Raw genomic sequence first — 12,763 nt, 5'->3', positions numbered from 1 at the left:
GGGAAAAATGTACCCTTTAAAGATGTATTTCATCCTGCCTCTCATATTACTCTGCTGTTTTCTGCACTGGGTATTTGTAAGTTACACTGATCTTCAGAAAACAAAAAGCCCAGACAACCCCAAAGAAAATCAGCTGAGTTAATTTCAAAATCTTTTATTTGAGAATTAATGTGTGAATAATATAAAGATTGTCAGATTAATACAGTATCGGATGGGGGCACAAGGCACGTTTCCCCAGCATTAGATACTTAAGATAGGCATTCATGATGTCTTAGCCAGCCCAGCTATTGAATCCTGTGGCCTCAGCCACCATGTCAGCCATCCAGGCTGCTTAGGCTTCCTCTATAGGTATCAGCGAGGGAGACCCCTGGACAAGGCAACTGTGAAAATACCTGAGTTAAGAGAATGCTGATCAGCCAGCAGAAGAATCTCTCCTTCTCTGCTGTATATACTGAGAATTGCTTGCTTGGAAGGTACCTAAAATTGGGTGATGCCAATTATACTTTCTATACAAATTTTTAAACATCTAATAAATTGTCTCAAGTATTCTATGAAATATCATGTACACACATTCTGTTGGTTTCATTTCCCAGGAGTATATTTTTATTTCTTTCATTCTCCTAAATTGTTCTTACCTAGTTTTCACCTCCCATTCCCCAACACCATTATGTTATGACCATGAGAACAACTCTTCATGATTTGGCCTTATGATAGGTGAATCAAAACTGATGTACAATGGGAAATAGTGATTACTAAATTTAAACATCAAGGCGAATTGTTTACATGCAAGACAGCTTTATTGTTATGATCATTTATTTATAGCACTTCTAGTGTACTGAGAGCTTTGCAGCACATATTGCTAGGTGTGCTCTCTGCCCTTTGAATACTGATATTTTGGAATTCTCCTGAGAGTGAAAGGCTGGTTGATCTACTGTTGAAGCTTGACAGGTTATATACTTATTTATCTTTTTTAAAATGAGAAAACAATATGTAATCACCATTCTTTCTGAGCATCTGGAAAAATGTGTATAGCAGATGTAAGCAGTTGCAATTCTTTTCCTCTGTTAATCACACTAGGTAGGAATATTTACAGGTTTTATGATCTGATTGCCTTCTTCACACAATGTAATTCACCACCACAGTTGGGCATAAATACTGCAGGGAAGTTGCTATGAAAGGTAAAGTATACATTCTTCTTCAAGATGGTGCATTTATCTGTTTAATAAACCCAGTTCACAGCTTCCAACAGCTATAGCCATCCATTAATAATGTAATTTATGTCAGCCCATAGCGGCCTGGTAGCAGAGCAATTAGGATGCCTGACTGCAGAGCGAGAGTCATGAGCATGGGCTGTGCTCTGTACATGTGCTGACAGTGGTTCCCAAGGGATCCTGCTTTAAATGAAGACTTAGTCGCTCAGGCTGGCAAGTGGAAAGTGGGCAGGTGCCAACCAGCTCATGCCCATCCTTGCTGTTTTCTGCAGAGGTAGGCATGCTTTTAACCGTATTTACCTCGGTCTCATCCCAATACTCAGAAGGATGGTGGATGCGTTGTAGATGCGTATCACTGCCCTCTTATGGATGGAGTCAGCGGTGATCAGGAATATATTCTCAGTCCCCCATAGTAAAGTGCATGGTATGCTTCAGATTTAGAAAGCCTCTGTGCATCAAATGGTGGCAGCCTTAGCTTTCACAGTAGTAAGATGTAAGAGCAAAATGTGCTGTTGCTCTGTCATTCTGGAAGGGGGGCAAGCACACCAAATCACCCAATCACTACACATTTATTATAACACAGTGGTTATAATTTGGCAGAACAGTAGTCCCTAACTAACAACAATTCTTAGTGTGCCCCAGGATATTCTGCTGGGCCCCACTGGATGCAGGGGCTTCCAGTCAGCAAATAATGTCTTTACTATGTTCTGCTGCACAGACCCAAAGCTTTGTCTTGCTGAAGATGGCCACCTGGTATCCCCCTTATTCAAATGCACAGGCTGTCCTTGAAGCATGTTATGAAAGCAAAATAGACTAGGAAAATGGTATTATTTGCAAGCAAACTGAGTAAGAGTATGAAATCTGGTGGGGTAGCACTGTGCAGTCAATTGAAACCGAGACTTAATGACTTCTATGTTAAGGGAGAGAGAGAGTGTATTCTTCTTAGGTGGCAGTAAACTTCCCTGCCTATATTTTTGGGCTGCTACAGTTTCAGTTCTTCTTTAAGAAAGTAATATCAAGCTCCAGCTCCATTATACTGTTTGTGACCTCTTTGCCAATCTCTTGGAGTCTCTTGGAGCTCTGGTGTCTGTGCTGGATCCGGCCTTAATCACCACTCCTTGCAACACACAGATGCTGCTTTTCTCTGTACCTGTGAACTGCTACCTAAGGTGCCCATCAGTCAAGGGCAGTTATGTGCTATAACTCCCAGTCTAGTGAATTACTGATGCTGAAGAGGGGAGATCCTGCTGCTCTCCCCTGCTCTGTTTTTCCATCTTCATGCTGCATAGTTCTGGCTGTCCTCTCCACTGTCTCTGGGACTCATCTAACTGTACAGTGACCTGACTCAACTTGACAGCACTAAAATAACCACAAAACAAAACAAAAGTATAGCTTTTTGCTGCTTAGTAAGTTGAATTGGCTTTATTGTGCACACAAGAGAGGAGCTGAGGCTGTGGATTTGGGGATGGAGATATATAGGCAAGGAGGAGAGAGAGGAGAGTGGAGGAGCGGAACCATTGCATCCAGGTGTTAAATCTCCTCCATTACACATCTAGCTATACTCATAGGATCTCAGCACCTCTCTCTTTCTTGCCAAGCTTCATTATGCCATGCCCATGGAGTAACGGTTGCCATTTTACAGGAGAAGGTACAGAGACAATCAGTGGGTCTTCCAGTGCTATGCAGATCAGCTGAGGCACAGCAAGGAATTGGAGTCTGGTGTCACAAACCAGAGGTGAGTGTCTGAACCACTGCCCATTCCTCCTTACCAGAAGGTGCAACTAATCTTTATTCCTCCCTCTTTATTCCTGCTCTTATATGGTAACTGTACTTCTGCTTATATATACAGGGGTCTTTTAATGCTGCACTGCAAAGGCAGAGGTTTGGTATCCTTCTTCTGTCCTTTTATCCATGGACTATTGCAAATAATCTGCTAGCTAGGGACTAAAATGGAAGTTGCTTTCCATTTGTTGCTGCCCTGCTGTAGTCTGACCAGTTAGCTGCCAGAATCTTCTAATTTCTAAGCTAAATGTGCTAGCACTTGGATTTCAAATTGCAAAACCGTGTTCAGCATATTAATAATTGGAGGTTTTTTATTAAGTTTTTCTTTGTAGTCAGGATTGATATAACGGAAATATATTATGCCTTTTGAAAGCCTCAAGCTAACATGCACCAAAGATTAGCTTGTTTCTACATAATAACCATGTGACAACTTCTAAGCATGAAGACTGTACATGACATTCAGGGACATGTTTAAAAGCAGTGTAATCAACTTTCAGTCTGGTCTTTCACTCCACATGCATTTAGAGTAAGTCAGACAGAAATATTCTACTTGCAGGTCTTGCTGAGATCTCTTTAACTACCCACTTGTAAAATCTTTTAGTAGCACAGTACAAAGGCAGAAAACAGCTCATATAGCATCTTGAAAATCAACTAACGCAGTGGAGCTGTAAGCTTCTGAATGATGACATGTTAATTGCATTTCATATTAGTCCCAAATAATTTTTTTAATTGGCTGCATTTCGCTCAGTGAACATAAGCTCTTCCGTTTGTGGAGTTTGTGCAGACAGACTGTGCTTTCCTTGTTCATATTCCATGAATATGTTTGCAGTATGGAATACTTGGTATCCACAATACAAGCTGCGTTGTTTAGCTGTGATTAGTTGCTGAAGTCATTTGTTTTCATTTCCATTACCTAACTGGGGGAGAAGGATTTGTAATTAGCAGGGTGAGTTTGGATTTCTGAATAAGGCAGTAATCTGTGGGATGGGATTTAACAGGGAAGTAGAATTAGGACATTTTCCCTTTTCTTAATTATACAGATCTTGTCCATAGAATCAATCCTAGAAAACAAAGTTATTCTTAATACTTTAGGAAGGGAATGTATTCATTTTAAATACGGTAATCTATTTAAAAAGGAACGCAACTGTGCTCTTGATATTAGCTGTGAGAAATACTGTCATTACAGTTTGGTTTATGTCAGTCTGTATACAACGTGTATTGTGTCTATTATGTACTTAGATATCTTTAATCTGTGGGCTGTGGCTCTCCTAGTCACTGTTCAGTTTGAACCTGTAATCAGTGATATAGCTCTAGGCAGAGGCTAAAGGTTTGGTACAGGGTTCTAGTTATAGCCACTCCTTGCTGTTAAGGCAGCTTTTCTGTGCTACTTATGTGGTACATGTGCTGAAATGAATTAGGATTTTTGACAGTTAGGAGCCAGGAGCTTACTCCTACTTCCACATTTGGTAGGACCGGAAGTCTTTATAGGGATACATTTGATGTTAAAGTCAGGGTAACAATGAGATTCAGGACTAGTTGGAGATCTCAGCTTCTGCTGAATCTATATGGGAATATTATACTCTGGTTAAGAGTATTATCCTTAAATCTGGGCAGATCAGTGTCACTCATGTAGTTTTAAAAATAAGCTCAAGCTTCAGTATTGGGTTGATTTCAGTAAGCATAGTCTCTGGCAACTCAAGTTTTAGTTCAATCTGTAGCTGGCTTTCAAATTGCATTTTGAACTCTGTCCAGTAGAAATGAGAGACTGAGAATGGACTCAAAAGTGACAGGGCAGTGTGTCTAGCCTCTCACTGGTCAGTGATGAGCATGAAGGTTTGAGTACTGCTTGCAGGGCAGTCTTGACCTCTGATGGGTTTATACAGAAATGGTAAATTAGATGTCGGGATGAATTATCTTCAGGGGATGCTTGTTACTCTTCATGGACTACACAGAGACTAGTGTGATATGGCTTCCAACTCAGGTGTCTGCATTAAATACCTACTGCTGGATGGCATGAAGCAGGTCTTTTCTGCATGTTAGCAGCACCACTAATGAGGATCAATTGCCTGAATTTCCAGCACTTCAGTAGCAATCTAGTACTACTCTGGAATTTACTCAGATTACTTTGATGAGTGGTTGCTCTTTTTGTCAGTTATTTTGAATAACATTTTGAATCCTTTTGACAAATATGGAAATACTGTGAAAATGGGAAAGCTGGAGCCAAAGTAGGTGAGTTCATTCCAGCTTTGTTCAGGCTTGATCTAACAGTGAAGAAAGTGCCTTTCCACAAGATGTTGGGTGGAGACACCCCAGGTTCTGTAGCTCAGCCAGTCTGGCTATTTCAGTTGGGAAATTTTCTTTTATACTTCTCTTCAGGCCAACTTTATGCTTGCTTCTTCTTTCTAACAGATGTACAGATTCACCTGGTTCCTGTACATTTGATAACATTTTCCCAATAAATTCAGTGTGTGTGAAAATAGTCAATAAGCAATACCTGTCATGCCTTTCATCTTTCATCTGCAAACTCTATGAAGTCAGCCAGCTCCCCCTTGTACAGCACAGGAAATTGTAGTTGTGAAGGGACAGGAATCGAATGTTACTTCTTTGAGGGTAGGGCTTGGCACAGAATTCATTAATCTGCAGCTTTGGCTCAGACAGGCATTTTCCTCGCTCTTTCCTCCTCCTTTATCTTCCTCCTCTTGGCTGCTTGATCTTGTCTGGCTCTCCCTCTACCATGCTAGCACAGTTGTGAGTAGGACTGCAGAATGAGTTGGACTGGGGAGCAATTCCAGCTAAGAAAATTATTATTATACTGGAGGTACAGATTATATTTCAGCTGAATCACTTCCTTAGGAGACTACATAAATGTTTGTGCTGGGAGGGCACTGCAAGAACCAGGGTTGGATGTGAAGTAGGAACAGTGTCAGCTGTCAAAAGCATCATGGCTGCCAAAGCCTCAGTCACAGAAAAGTGCTGCAAGAGCAAGGGCAAACCTGAGCAAGTGACCTGATACAGTGTGGGTGATGGACCTCCTCTGAGCAGGGGATTAGACTAGGTGAATTCCAGAGGTCCTTTCCAACCTTAATTATTCTGTGGTTCTATGATTCAAACTTAAATCCTGTTTCAGGGATCCTTTGACTCTGTCATGCTGTTACACACATTTCTTCGAGAGCACAAATGCAAAACTAAGATCAATACTGTCCAACAGAGATAGAAGCCCTCTGACCATCTGGTATGCTCAACATAGTAAAAGCCAGAACACATCATTTTTTATTTAGTAAGGAGAAGAACACTATTGCAACTTTTCTTTATTCTTTTCTGCTTTGTCCTAAGTAAGAATTGCAAATGTGACACTGTGTAAAGACTGTTGTATTTTGATTTGTTATAGCTTAATTGTAAATGATGTGAAAGCTGAAAGGATGATGTCTAGGTAGAAACACTAGATAACCCTGTACCTGCCACACTGTCAAACTCTCTGTGATACCCATCCATAGCCAGTGACAAAGCAGGCAGTGCCTTCCATGGTGCAGGACTATCCCTGAAAGCCATCTATCATCTCTCAGGATCAGGGGCAACGTGTGTTAGTAGTAGATGCATAGCTATGTTGAATATATACCTCTGTTTCCTTCTTCCCTGCTGTGATTACAAAGATGCTGTGAGGCTATGCAGGGCAGAAATCAGGAGGTCTAAAGCCCAGCTGGAAATTAATCTGGCTTCAGCAATCAAGGACAACAAGAAATGTCTCTATAAGTATGTGAGCAGCAAAAGAAAGACCAGGGAGAGCCTCCATCCCCTGCTTAGATGCAGGAGGAAACATGGCAACGAGTGATGAGGAAAAGGCTGAGGTGCTTAATGCCTTCTTTGCCTCAGTCTTTAATAGCAAGACTAGTTGTATTGAGGGAATCCAGCCTCCTCTGCCAGAGACAGAGACAGAGGTGGGAGTGTTGATCTGCTCGAGGGTAGGGAGGCTCTGCAGAGAGATCTGGACAGGCTGGAGCGATGGGCTCAGGCCAACTGTAGGAGTTTCAATAAGGCCAAATGCCAGGTGCTGCACTTTGGCCACAACAACCCCCAGCAGCGCTACAGGCTTGGGGAGGAGTGGCTGGAGAGCTGCCAGTCAGAGAGGGACCTGGGGGTGTTGACTGACAGCCGGCTGAACATGAGCCAGCAGTGTGCCCAGGTGGCCAAGAAGGCCAATGGCATCCTGGCTTGTATCAGAAATAGCGTGGCCAGCAGGGACAGGGAAGTGATCTTGCCCCTGTACTCGGCACTGGTGAGGCCGCACCTCGATGACTGTGTTCAGTTTTGGGCCCCTCACTACAAAAAGGACATTGAATTACTCAAGCGTGTCCAGAGAAGGGCAACGAAGCTGGTGAAGGGTCTGGAGCACATGTCGTACGAGGAGCGGCTGAGGGAACTGGGGTTGTTTAGTCTGCAGAAGAGGAGGCTGAGGGGAGACCTCATCGCCCTCTACAACTACCTGAAAGGAGGTTGCAGAGAGCTGGGGATGAGTCTCTTTAACCAAGTAACAAGCGATAGGACAAGAGGGAATGGCCTCAAGTTGTGCCAGGGAAGGTTTAGACTGGGTATTAGGAAGCATTTCTTTCCAGAACGGGTTGTTAGGCGTTGGAATGGGCTGCCCAGGGCAGTGGTGGAGTCCCCATCCCTGGAAGTGTTTAAGAGCAGGGTCGACTTAGCGCTGAGGAATATGGTGTATTTGGGAACTGTCAATGTCAGGTTAATGGTTGGACTAGATGATCTTCAAGGTCTTTTCCAACCTAGACAGTTTCTGTGATTCTGTGACTCTGTGATGCTGGTGTTGAGAGCAATGTTCCTTTCCAGGAGCCTGGCCTCATGCACAAAATGCAGAGGGAGCAAAAGACAAGGTAGCGCCCACTCTAGCTGCAGTGAGGCAGATATCGAAGAAAGAGCTGAAGTCCACAGTTCCCATCTGTCTGAGGTGTCCCCTCTGGTATTCCAGCTGACAGCCCCTGGTACTTTCCAGTTCAAAAAGATCACAGCATACTGCACAAAGAGATCCAAGGCCAAAGAGGAACACTGTGTCCTGTGCTCAGAATGATGTAGCTCACTTCTTCAGCAGCCTGCACAATTTCAATTAAAAAAAATAAATCTTTTTAGTATGCATGAAAGTATAGGTGGGAGACCTAATTCTAAAGTTTTGTTATGTTTAAGTGAGAATCAACTCCAACTATGCAAATAAAACTGAAATAAACCAGTTCCAACTGATATAAATGTATCCAAGTGGGTATTTGTAAGAAATGGTGCAAGCAAATACAGTTCCGTTTGTTTGACATCTAGAATGGGATTCACTGGTGAGGAATAAATACTCTGCAATACATGAGTCATCTCATTCTAAGGTAGATATATAAATTAATTCAGTTAAGATGTACTCCAGAAGTGCTTCTCCACTCCAGTAAAAAGGTTGACAATTACCTTAGTTTTGCATGTTTACCTTAAAGGCCTCAAAAGTTTTAGGGAGATGAATCTCATCCCTGGTTTACTACCGGCATCACTTGCGTCCAGGTTTAACATGGGGATCTGAGAGCCTCATCCTATTACTAACGTGAACATGTTTAGCTCTATCTGTATCTGATCCGTACTGAAGAGAGGGGCTTGTGATGAGGAAGGACAGAAGCATACCAACATGCAGAGCCATGGCCAGAGCCAGGCCAAAGAGGATGTCAGCCACACAGGGGCTTCATGAAGAGTGTCACAACTTGGGGACCATACAGCCAGGGTGATGTGTAAGGACATGCCAGTAGCTGTTGCTGCCCAGACACAGGACCTGCAGGTCCCTGGTGGCAACTAGTAGGAGTGTGAAAGGCAGGAAGAAACACCACAGTAGGATGGTCTGGAGAGGGATGCTCCCAAACCTTTTTGTGACAGCTCTGCCTGCATTTCTTGCATGCCAGCAAGCATTGTGTATGACATAGGGAGAGGCACGTAAGTTGCATTCCTTAGGAACCAACAGCAAATTATTATCTGCAACATGTGAGGGATATTTTAGAGAAACTGTACTTCAGAGAAGCATAATGGAGGGTCAAGACTTCTTGGGCAGCTTGGGGATGTAGTCTCAAGGGGAATTCCCTGGTGGCAAACCTGATCCTAGCTGAGATCTCAAGTCAGATGGTCCTTTTCTCCATGTCAACACAGCTGTTCATATCACTATGTGAGAGACTGGACTGGGAAACCGATGCCACTAAAATATAATGTGTTCTTTATTATTTTGCTGTGTGGTTTGCTGCCTTATGTGGCTCTGCTGCCGGATGTCCGTGGTGAGGTTCACACAGCAAACTTTGCTCAGAGCTGCTTTTCAAAGGCTCAGCATAGTCTATTGCATAGTCTTAGATTTCTGTTTATGTCCTGTCAAGCAGCTCTTCCTAGATACATGAGTCTTTACACATGTCCCTGGCTACCCTTCAGCCAGTCCTCAGAGAAGATCCTACGTAATGACCAGTCCCTGTCTCCTTTGAGTGTGGTGAGCCAGGCTGTAGTCACAGCACCTTTATTTGTTGTCAGTGACCTCACTGGAGAGACAAATCAATCCTGAAGAAAGACTTGCTCTTTTAAAGGAAGTCAGTGAGCCTTTGCACATTACAGGTTGACATGATACGTATTGGTTATTTGAACTAGAGAGGGCAAAATCCCTTGGGCATGTTGCCCAGGCTTTATGAGTTTATTTGGGGATGGCTGACAGCTTGATGTCCTCAGCTCTGTGCCTCACCCTGGACATGCAAGGTGCCTCTGAGTCAGCTGCTGCATCACCTCGGTTTACATCATGGTTACGGTCTGTGCTATAATAGGACTGATTCATGTTGATTCATCAGCAGCTCAAATGTCTGTATGGTCTGTGCTGAGCAGGAGACTGGAGCATTATTCTTCTCCTTTTGTCCTATCTATCTAACACATTTCTTCTCTTCACCACAGCCCTTAGCCAAGCTTGAATATGGGGAGATTCTCTGTTCTGCAGAGAATTGCTAGAAATTCTTCCTTCTCCCCCCAGCGCCCTTCTTCAGTACTCACTTCAGTTGCAGAGACATAGTGTCCGGTGCATCCTCGCTGTGCTGACAACCTGTGCATGTCTGTGGGGTGCTGCCCCCTTCAGTTCTTGAAGGCCCATTCAGTCAAATACTGGAGAATTTCCTTCCCTTGCCTGCCTTTTCCCCTCGATCATCAGGGTCTTTAACCTGTTCTTGTCTCTTTTAACCACTCCTGCAGAACTGGAGAATACTATGACACAACAACGTTAAAAATCTTGCAAAATGTTCCTGCATTTTCTGCACAGCAGCTGTGGACAAAGCTCACAAAATGCTGTGTTATTATGTACTGCAGGGAAAAATACTGCCTGTTGTATGCTGGCTGCTTCCTTGCCTCTGAGAAAGGTCTTTTCTGACCCGCTGGTGTTCTCTGCAGGACACAGATAACTTAAGTGGTTCTCGGCCTCAACCCACCGCTTTCCTCCTTCACCTTATGCTTAGCCTTTCATTCTCATCCTTGCTTCATCCCCCGGCTCTAGTTCTGCGACTGCGTGCCAGACAGCAGATTGAACCCTATCACTGACATGATTCAGTCTGGAAGGAACTTTGTTTCTGAGGGTTATATTTACTCAGGATGGCTGGAGCGATATAGTCAGCAGCACAGCCCCATCGTGCAGTTATCAGGCAGTGCCTAGCAGAGAAAGCTCTTGCTGGACAGGAATCTCTCTTGCAGAAGACAAAGTTTTGTGGATCTGGTCCTGCCTGACAGGGGTCTTTCAAAGGGGCTTCAGTGTACCAAGAGTGGGGGATCTAGGGGTTCTGCTCAGTGAGGCCTTAAGGAGGTGGTGGGGCAGAGTGGGAAAGAACAGAAAGAAAGGTGGAAATGAAGGTATGAAAACTTAGTGGGTCCAGACAAGACTGGGAGTGCTGTCAGAATGGAGATGGGGTTAGGGGAGGCTTTACTGGGTGAGAGAGAGAACTGAGCATCAAATGGAGGAGCGGGGTGTCGAAGGGAGGTGTCATATCTTTTACTAGACAGATATAGCTAGAAAAAGTTCAGACACACTTTTAAGTACACTGACTTTTCAGTGGCAAGGAGATGGGCTTGTGTGCCTGAAAATCTGTCTGTTTTTTCCCCCCAAATACACAATTTAATAAAAACTAGGACCTATCCTTAGAAATATTGCCTTGGTTATGTCCTGAGACCATCACAGCTGCAACAGCCACACTATTACAGCCAGAAATAGAGACAGAATGAAATTTGGGGAACTGGCAGATGAATTGGAGGAAAAATTCAAAGGCAGCTCTTCTTGCCGGCTTTCCCAAGGATATGTTAAAAACAAGCCTCTGACTTCCTTATGCAGTCTCTGCCCAGCAGCAGATTTTACATTCTCTAGGGTTCCTAGAGTTCAAACCCATTTAATGTCTAAAAATGCTCGCCTGCTTGTTACATAGCCAAGTCCTGCTTGGCTTTCTCCAAAATTAGCAGAGCTACCCACATAGTAGAGATGACCAGGATCAGTCTCTTCCTGTTATCTTTGTGCACAGTTTCCCCTGATCTTTCCTAGATAAACTGCCTCAAGCTACATAAGGCCAATCACGTATATGTCAGAGCTCTATCCCCAAGCTTGCCACGGCACAGACACTGTGTGAAGGAAGTCTCCTAGCATATGATACCATATTGCCTTTGTGTTTCTAGTTCAGTGAAGGGTAAGCGGTGGTATATATGATTTCAGGGAAGACTGCTGATTTGCGATCTCTTCAGGAAGTTGTAATATTCACTTAGACACTATCCTTAGTCTGAATACATTAAGCCCACTGGCGAAAAGATAGCCACAATTTAAGTTAATTGTACAGTTGCTGGAAACAATAAAAGAAGAAAAGAGTTCTCTTTGTAGTCAGTCCTCCCACTCATGGGATCAGCTAGTTTCAAATACTTGCTGTCTCATACCACAAACCATTGGGCAGAAAACAGTAATTCTTTACTCTCTCCTTTTTTGAAGTGGAGGAGACAAAGAAAGGACATTTTTGTATTCTGTACAGCTTTATTCAGCAGCAAGTTTGCATTTAACTGCAGTTTTCAAGTGTCTCACAAAAGACTATCACGCCTATCCTGAGAAATATCAGCACTGGGACTGTCACTTTATTGTGAGGAAAGAAAATGAGACAAAAAGAAATGAAATTGAGGGAACTGGTGGCTGGGATTTCTGACTCTAGTTTTAGGCTTACTTTATTAGAAACTCTTAAATGGGGAGGTGAGCTGTTTTCAAAAGGCTTTTTGGTAAAATGCACTCAAATAATAATGCTTCCAGACTTTTTCCTCCCTTTTATGATATAGGGCTGTGGAATATGTAACCAGGCAGTATTCTGCCTGATCAGTCCTCACATCCAGACAAAGTGAGAGAGGGAGAAATAGGTTGTTTGCCTCTGAAGTGCTAGCATGTGACCCCAAAGGATCCTTGAGCTTGTTGTTGATAGGAGAAGGCTCTTTAGGTGTAAGGACACTGTCTTGGAGATTATGGTCTTGGCCTCAAATGTAGGCAATAATTAGATATCACTGTACAAAGAACTTTTCCCTGGGCATTCAGGAGGAACCTTCAGTAGCTCTGTGCCTGTTTACTCCCCAAAACAGGGGTTTCTGTGTGCTTTCTGGGGACAAATGCTGGTGAAAGCAAATGCCAAACTATGGCACCACATTAAGGCCCACAGATCTGCTTAAAAAAACAGACTGTTTCCCCTTCCTTCTCTCAGTCAATTATTCCTGTGCTTACA

General features: G+C 43.4%; 1 long non-coding RNA gene across 2 annotated transcripts in view; it reads left to right on the top strand.

Annotated features, from left to right (window-relative positions):
- LOC141943754 (uncharacterized) overlaps positions 1-12,763 on the top strand; it is a 125,191-nt gene that overhangs the window by 104,382 nt on the left and 8,046 nt on the right. For both annotated transcript variants that reach the window (XR_012629045.1, XR_012629044.1), the window contains one exon: positions 2,854-2,946. This is a non-coding gene — a long non-coding RNA (uncharacterized LOC141943754). The remainder of the gene's footprint in view (positions 1-2,853; positions 2,947-12,763) is intronic.

The sequence above is a fragment of the Strix uralensis genome, chromosome 5 (assembly GCF_047716275.1).
Source record: "Strix uralensis isolate ZFMK-TIS-50842 chromosome 5, bStrUra1, whole genome shotgun sequence".
In the NCBI taxonomy this organism is placed as follows: Eukaryota; Metazoa; Chordata; class Aves; order Strigiformes; family Strigidae; genus Strix; species Strix uralensis.
This window is presented reverse-complemented; position numbering and strand designations above follow the sequence as displayed.